This window comes from Syngnathoides biaculeatus, chromosome 9, assembly GCF_019802595.1.
Source record: "Syngnathoides biaculeatus isolate LvHL_M chromosome 9, ASM1980259v1, whole genome shotgun sequence".
Lineage (NCBI taxonomy): Eukaryota > Metazoa > Chordata > Actinopteri > Syngnathiformes > Syngnathidae > Syngnathoides > Syngnathoides biaculeatus.
This window is the reverse complement of record NC_084648.1, coordinates 3348695-3356627: the sequence shown is the minus strand read 5'-3', so window position 1 is coordinate 3356627 and position 7933 is coordinate 3348695.

The following is a 7933-nucleotide window of genomic DNA, read 5'->3' as shown; positions in this document are numbered from 1 at the left end:
TGTTGGTTTTGAGTCACTGAAAAAGCCACTACTGATTGAATTTGTACCTGTGAATATTTTCTAAAGAATGTACATTTATGATGATTTTATTGGTCTGCTTGGGCTGAATTTGGAAATGCCACTGGCAGAAAATTGACCTGGGTGTTGTATGTTGTTGCCTCTAGGGGGCAATCTAATCCTAGACAGGCTTTCTAGAGTGATAAAACATGCACACAATCAGGATAACTTCTGCAATACTCTTATTTAAAAGATAATTGGGGTTTTGGCTCTACTAGAACGAGATTGTTGAGTCATCCTTCGCTTGTGTGTATAGGAAGAGTAAAAATGACAAGTTATCAGCGCTACATCTCAAGGGTTTTTGATTCTGTATGGCCTGTATACAGTATAGTTTAAATGTCATACAGCCATGAGTATAATGAATGAATAAGGATGAATATAGTGGGAGTCTGGAGGGTACTGATAGGGACATTGGCCTAAAAAGGACCAATATTAGCTACAAGGTTACCTGCTGAGGATGTTACTTGGGCAGTCTATCAATTGAATACACTGTATCCTTCATTGTACATAACTGTGCAATCTGATGAGCTCTAATTTGAGTGGCATCAACATTTGTTTCCAGTTTTGATTGCCTGAGTCAAAGGCGAAGGACAAAATAATTACCACTGCAAACTATACAACTGCAGTAATAAATATTGTGAATACCTCTGGCAGTGACATTCCAAACAGCATGACTGTAATTCTAAAAGCATGATTTCAGGTGCTATTCTTTAGAAAAAAAGGATGCACTAATAAGAGCCAAGTATTTTATTATTATTAATATCTTAATCCGTGTTTGTTAATTGTGTAATAATGTAGTCACACCCATTTGGGCTCTTTGACTAGAGAGAAAATCTATGGCCATTGATCCCATAATGCTGTAATAGGCTTATGCCTTTAGTACAATACTTGTGAGAGGAACGGGTCAACACCTGATATATTCAAGATTCAATAGTTAGTGCTGTAGTTTTGCATATACTGTCAACAATCGGGTACTTGAAAACCTGTGTGCACTGTATTGAAAAGTAGTTTGTAGTCATAAAATACTGTACAGTCAAAGCTCAATTTTTCGTTTTAAACTGAGCATGTCTCTCCCAATGTTAGGAACATTGAAGAGCTGCTCAATTCCAAATTTAAAATGATCACGAAACAGATATGCATGACAATGCCAGACCAAGGAGCAGAAAATAGTCAGTGGTGAAAAGAATATGCCTACAATCCAAAAAATGCTTCCCTGGATGCTGCAATTTGCAGAATAGCTCAGCATCGATATTTATATTCCCAGCTGTTCTGTATTTTGTGTTATTTTGGCAGCAAATACCAATCCTTGTGAGGTTTCTAACAAGCAGAAACTTTGTGCTCAAATGTCTGTCAGTGTGAGGCACAGACTAAATATTGTTTGAATCTGTTTCATTAATGGTTTCTGTGTCTCTTTTATGTGGACTCACACATGACGCAACACCGAACGAGCCGGTGAATTACTGGACGACCCTATTGCCTGTCTAGGGTGTCCAGAAGGCTTTTAGCTCACGAGCTAGCTTGCAGCTAGTGCCCCTCACCATTTACGTATACAGTATACCCTAGTGCTAGGTACACATTCAGGGTGGAGCAAAACTGATCTGTGCGTTCTCTGTCAAATAGGGCCTTGCACACATGCTGCGTGCATTCTCCCATGGATGAAACCTGACGTCCTCTTCCTCTCTCAAGTCTCATGACCCGTCAAGGTGAAACATCATATTGCACCTGGTGCAGGGGAAACATCTTTTCGCACATTTTGATTCAGTTAACTGTTGCTGACCTGGTGACTGACCCGTACTGATGGTGCAGAACACACCTGGCCGGTAACGTGTACCTACGCTCACTGACTGCCCAAGGGCCTAATGCAGGGGTGTCAAACTCATTTTTGTCACAGGCAGCCACATTGTAGTTCCAGTTTCTCTCAGCGGGCCGTTATGACTGTGAAACAATAAAAATCTTTCATCGCTTCATACTTACGCACTGAATTTATGAAGTTTTGGAATCAGAACTCAATGCCAATGGGTTTTTCAACCAATGATCATGTTTGGTAACACAAAAATTCTAGCAATATCACAATGTTATCATTTATGATTAACGACAACAAAAGAATTCTGGTACAGATTTTCACAGTTTATTTGCCTTCGCAGGCCACATAAAATCATGCTGCAGACCAGATCTGGCCCCTGGGCCTTAAGTTTGACACCTGTGGCCTAGTGTGTCCCTACCACATTACGCTAATGCCTGAACTTCAACATATTATTTCATATTGTGTGAAAAATATGGCGCCAGCTGACTATTTGTACTTGTGATGATCTTTTCTAGGGCGGCACGGTGGATCAGCTGGTAAGGCGTTGGCCTCAAAATTTCTGAGATCCCCAGTTCAATCCCAGACCCACCTGTGTGGAGTTTGCATATTCTACCTGTGCCTGTGTGGGTTTTCTCTGGGCGCTCTGGTTTCCTCCCTCATCCCCCCCCCAAAAAAACATGCAACATTAATTGGAAACTTAAATTGCCCCAGGTGTGATTGTGAATGAGCCTGTTTGTCTTGATGTGCCCTGCGATTGGCTGGCAACCAGTTCACGGTGTACCCCGCCTCCTGCCCGCGACCCCTGTGAGGATAAGTGGCTAAGAAAATGGATGGATGATCTTTTCTACTTTATTCATGCTGCTAGCAGCTTTCATTTGTTTTTGTTTTTTGGTTGTTATCGTGCAGGGCTTGAGTACAGTCATCCTCATGGTGAGTTACATTTTATCAATATTCTGTCAATCGTGATCTGTGCTGTGACATAAACTGGTAAGCGGGTTGGAAGGCATCACTGGTCAACAGAATGGCAGACACAGTTGCTTTCTATTGACAGACCTCCAAGCATGTTGTTCAGTCATAGGCACAGTATTCTGATTACTTCAACTTTTACTGGATTTATTTTTTACAGAATGGAAACAGCACTTTAGTTCAAAGTGTAGCCTATTATACTGGTGGTGCACAGTTTTCACTGGCGATGACATCAACAAATCTTAATCAAATCAAAATTCGAGATTTGATGTGTGTGATATTTTCCCAAAACATGCATGGTAGGTTAATTGAAGGGTCTAAATTTTCCATATGTATGAATGGGAGTGTGAATGGTTATTATAAACCATGGTATAAACCATATGTGCCCTGCGTTTGGGTGGCTACCATTTCAGGTGGATTCCACCTCTTGCCTATAGTCAGCTGAGATAGGTACCAGCACACCTGCAACCCAAGTGTGGAGAAGTGGTTTGGAAAATGGATGGATCAATGGAAAAATTACTATGGCCTTCACAAGTCTTGGTAAAACTCCATGTTCCCGGATTTACAGCCGGCCTGAGACTTCAGTTCGTCACACATTTTCAAGTTATGCACGGTGGGTGGGCCAGGATAAGTGGGTTGGAATGTGCACAAGACAGGCGTTTGGTTATAAAGATGCATGAACGGCAGACGAGGTCTTTTTATGCATTTGCATTGGTGTGATGCAGGCAATTAGTGTGAGCCAATCAGCTCAGTGTCCGGCTGTGATAACACAAGAAATGAAAGCCTAGACAGCAGCTGAGGGCGTCGCTTCCACTAAATCATTTCCTCTGCTTTCATGCAAGTGTAAGTGTAAATGTGGCAACATGTTTTAGGTGTGAGTCACTTCGATTATGTCTTTGAAAAATACTTAGTGGAGTTTTTTTTTCTTCCCTTGAGGATCATAATCACATCTCTCCCTGGTATTTCTAGAATTGCTTTCTCAAGATTGTTCACTTTTCCGGTGAACCGCGAACAGGTATGGGCGCTCTGTATAAGCTTACCATAATGTGGGGCGTTGAAGCACTCCTGACTGCTCTAAATGCTAGAAGACTGCATCTTGCACAACTGTGACTCTTATTGTCATGATCCTGCCGCTTCAGCACGAGCTGTGCGGGTGTCCGCGCAGGTGCGCTGATTGGAAGGTGCACACCTGCGCCTCATGCAGCCTGATTATGCTATGGATTTATATGACCGCGATGAAAACTGGCCGAACCAGTTCGTATGATCTTCATGTCCCGTTCGTGTGCTCCGGTATCCCTGATCGAACCTGTGTGTACCGACCTTCGCCCGTTCTCCGACCAACCTTGTAAGCCTGACTCCTTTGATACTTCTGCCTGCGTTGATTGTTCTCCCGTGTACCGACTCCTGCCAGTCCGCTCATCTGCTCTCTTCGCCCGACGTCCCAACTACCGCTGCTGCACCGGACTGCCTGCTCGATCCCCTACCTCTGCATATAATAAACGTCTCTTCTTGAACTACCTTGCGTCTTCCGAGTTCCTGCATTTGAGTCCTACTCTCGTTCCGATGGGACTTGACAGAACGAACTGGCCAATACAGGACCCAGCAGGAAAGACCCGGCGTCGCCGGGACCGACGCAAGGTAGACCGTCTGCCGGAGGACCAAGCCTGTCCGATCCGGGTAGGCTCCCTGACGTCCTCCGCTCCCGTGTCTTACGCTCCGCCAGCGAGGTATGAATACGTCCCGAACACGACCCGTCCGGCTCCTCATATTCTTCTGGACTCTGACTTTTCGGAATATGAGGAGGACCGCGATTTGTATGACCGGCTGCCTGAGTATGACTCCGACGACTTTGATTTTGAATCTCTTTGCCCGGCTTTTCATCCCAGTCAGTTTGCTCCGCCTCCCCGCATTTCCAGCACCCGAGCGACTTCGCCCTGTAGGTCCAAGTACACCAATCTGTACGAGGGAACCTGCTTGGCCATCTACCCGGGACCTCCGCGTGGCGGCCAGAGGAGACGCTCCCTTGTGCCCCCCGCTGCGCGGCAACTAAGACACAGTCCTCCCACTCCTCGCCGGGAACGGCGAAGCCCGCAGACCCGCAGCTGGTGGCGAAGCTTCCAGCCCAGAGGGAGGAGGAGCCGCCAAATCACGAGGCGTTCTACCGCGAAATGCGGGCGGAGATAGAGCGGCAGAGCGTCGAATTGGCGGCTCTCACGGCCCAGGTCTGGCAAGGATTGGCGAACCAGCGAGATACTCTGACGTCGCAACGGCGACGGACTCGCTGCTGATGCAGGTTCACGTGGCAGTTGGAACTGACCCGCTTCCGAGACACGCCCACGTGTCAGTTTCGACTGACTCTCCGCCTGCTCATGTTCACGTTGCCGTGGAAACCGACCCGCCCCCTTGCCAAGTGCACGCCACAGTGGAAACGGACTCGCCACCTCAAGTGCACGTCGCAGTGGGTAAGGACTCGCCACCTCGCCAAGCGCACGTAGCTGTGGAAACTGACCCGCCTCCTCGCCATTCCCACGTCGAGGTTTTGGCTGTTCCGAGCAGAGTTCACGCGGCAGTCGGAACTGACCCGCTCCCGAGACACGCCCACGTGTCAGTTTCGACTGACGCTCTGCCGACTCTCGTTCACGTTGCCCTGGAAACGGATTCGCCACCGCGCCACGCCCACGTTGCTGTTTCAACGGATGGACTGCAAGCTCACATGGCAGTGGGGACCGACCCGATGCCGCCTCACGTTGCTGTCCAGGAGGTGTCGACGTCTTCACAGCCACTTCTCGTCCGTGCTCTGGAGTACCAGTGGCGACCGGCCCGCGGACGCTCCACACTCCTGCTTCGTCGGCGACAGTCCAGCGGACGCTCCACACTCCTGCTCTGTCGGCGACGAGCACGCCCATACGTTCCCATCCAGGAGGTGGCGACGGTGACACTGACGCCACCTTCTCACGTTGCCGTCCAGGAGGGGGCGATGGTGTCGCCGCCTTCTCACGTTGCCGTCCAGGAGGGGGCGATGGTGTCGCCGCCTTCTCACGTTGCCGTCCAGGAGGCGGCGATGGTGTCGCCGCCTTCTCACGTTGCCGTCCAAGAGGGGGCGATGGTGTCGCCGCCTTCTCACGTTGCTGTCCAGGAGGAGCTGGGGAGTTCTGTGGAGCCACCCTGGAGCTGGAGAGACTTTGGGATGGTGGCGGTCATTGCTCTGGTCCTTCTCTCCATCATCCTATTCGCTCCAGATGGCTCCCAGCCGCTTCATGACCTGGCCTCGTTGGTGACCAATCCACGGCTGCCTACTGACCAAGCCTCGGTGGCGACCAATCTTTGGTCGTCTTGCAACGACGGCGTGGGAGGTTCTCGTCTGGAGCAGTGGCCTGCCTCGTTCTGGTTCCTGCTTCGCCGTTTGGTTCCTCACAGAGGTCGTCCGCCCGAATCGCTCCTTGGGGAACCTGGTGCTTGGCGTCCGGGTCGTCCTCCTGACCTCCGGACGCCTTGTGTTTGGTGGCCTGGATGGCCACCAGACTGTGGTTTGTGGGGGGGCGTGCCCTCCTCCGGACACCCCTTCCGCCCACCCCTGCCTGTGTTAATTGTCTGTTTTTTCGTTTAGGCACGTCTGGGAGCCGTGCCTTTGGGGGGGGGGGGTACTGTCATGATCCTGCCGCTTCAGCACGAGCTGTGCGGGTGTCTGCGCAGGTGCGCTGATTGGAAGGTGTACACCTGCGCCTCATGCAGCCTGATTATGCTATGGATTTATATGACCGCGATGACAACTGGCCGGGCCAGTTCGTATGATCTTCATGTCCCGTTCGTGTGCTCCGGTATCCCTGATCGAACCTGTGTGTACCGACCTTCGCATGTTCTCCGACCAACCTTGTAAGCCTGACTCCTTTGATACTTCTGCCTGCGTTGATTGTTCTCCCGTGTACCGACTCCTGCCTGTCCGCTCATCTGCTCTCTTCGCCCGACGTCCCAACTACCGCTGCTGCACCGGACTGCCTGCTCGATCCCCTACCTCTGCATATAATCAACGTGTCTCTTCTTGAACTACCTTGCGTCTTCCGAGTTCCTGCATTTGGGTCCTACTCTCGTTCCGATGGGACTTGACACTTATGAGGAATGTCTATTGTTCTTCGTTCTTAGTTTGTTTGTTCCTAACTTCATTGAAATTGGTGTTTGTATATTTTCACTGTTGTATCCTTTTGTTTTCCAGCATGGATCAGTTTACGCATTTCCATTATTGCAATGTCAAATGTAATCCTTCCATATCGACGTCACCTTACATTTTTCTGTCTTGTTGACTTGTACAAAAAAAGTCAAATCATATTGTGCAACAAATTATAACCAGAAAATAATAATGACAAGGCCTGAAAAGAGTTAGAGGGATGAAATATTCATCAAAGATGATAACAACATGGGCAGTGGTAAAGCTCATGTGTAACATTATCAACCGTCACCTTTTTGCGGGCACTCAAATCCAAGTGTGGAGAGATATGACCCAGACAGACACTCGGTGCCAGTCTACATCAGTACAAGAAGTGAGTCATGTCACCCCATTATGAAACTTAATGCCCACTTACTGAAGCCATGTGTGATTATCGCTGAGGTGGCTGTGCCCTGACAAATGGAATGGAAGTGCGCAGGAACCAGTCAAAGTCTATCTAGACATCCAAGTATTTATCTTTGTGGGGGTGTAATGATATATTTATTCAGATTCAGATTTTTCAGTAAGGAACATTCGGTACCCACGTAGCGCATAAGGATCACAATGAGGGACTGCCTCGTGCTCCAGCCAGGTGTCTACTCACTAAACAAATACAGTGCAGCTCAACATCTTGCTAACAGACTATGGCTAGCCGTATGCTTTTGGCAGTACATCAAACTCATCACACACACAAAACTAGTGTGTGATGCAAATGTAACGTCCAGCAGCATTGAACAGCATCTGCCAGGCTGCTGGCATTCACTTAACACACCCGGCTCTTCCCTCCACCATTCCAACCTGCTTGGACTCTTGACTGCACTTCCTTACCACACTCACCATTGGTCTGGATTGTTGACCCTCAGTATTTGAAGTCGTCCACCCTTGCTGTCACTTCTCCCTTCACC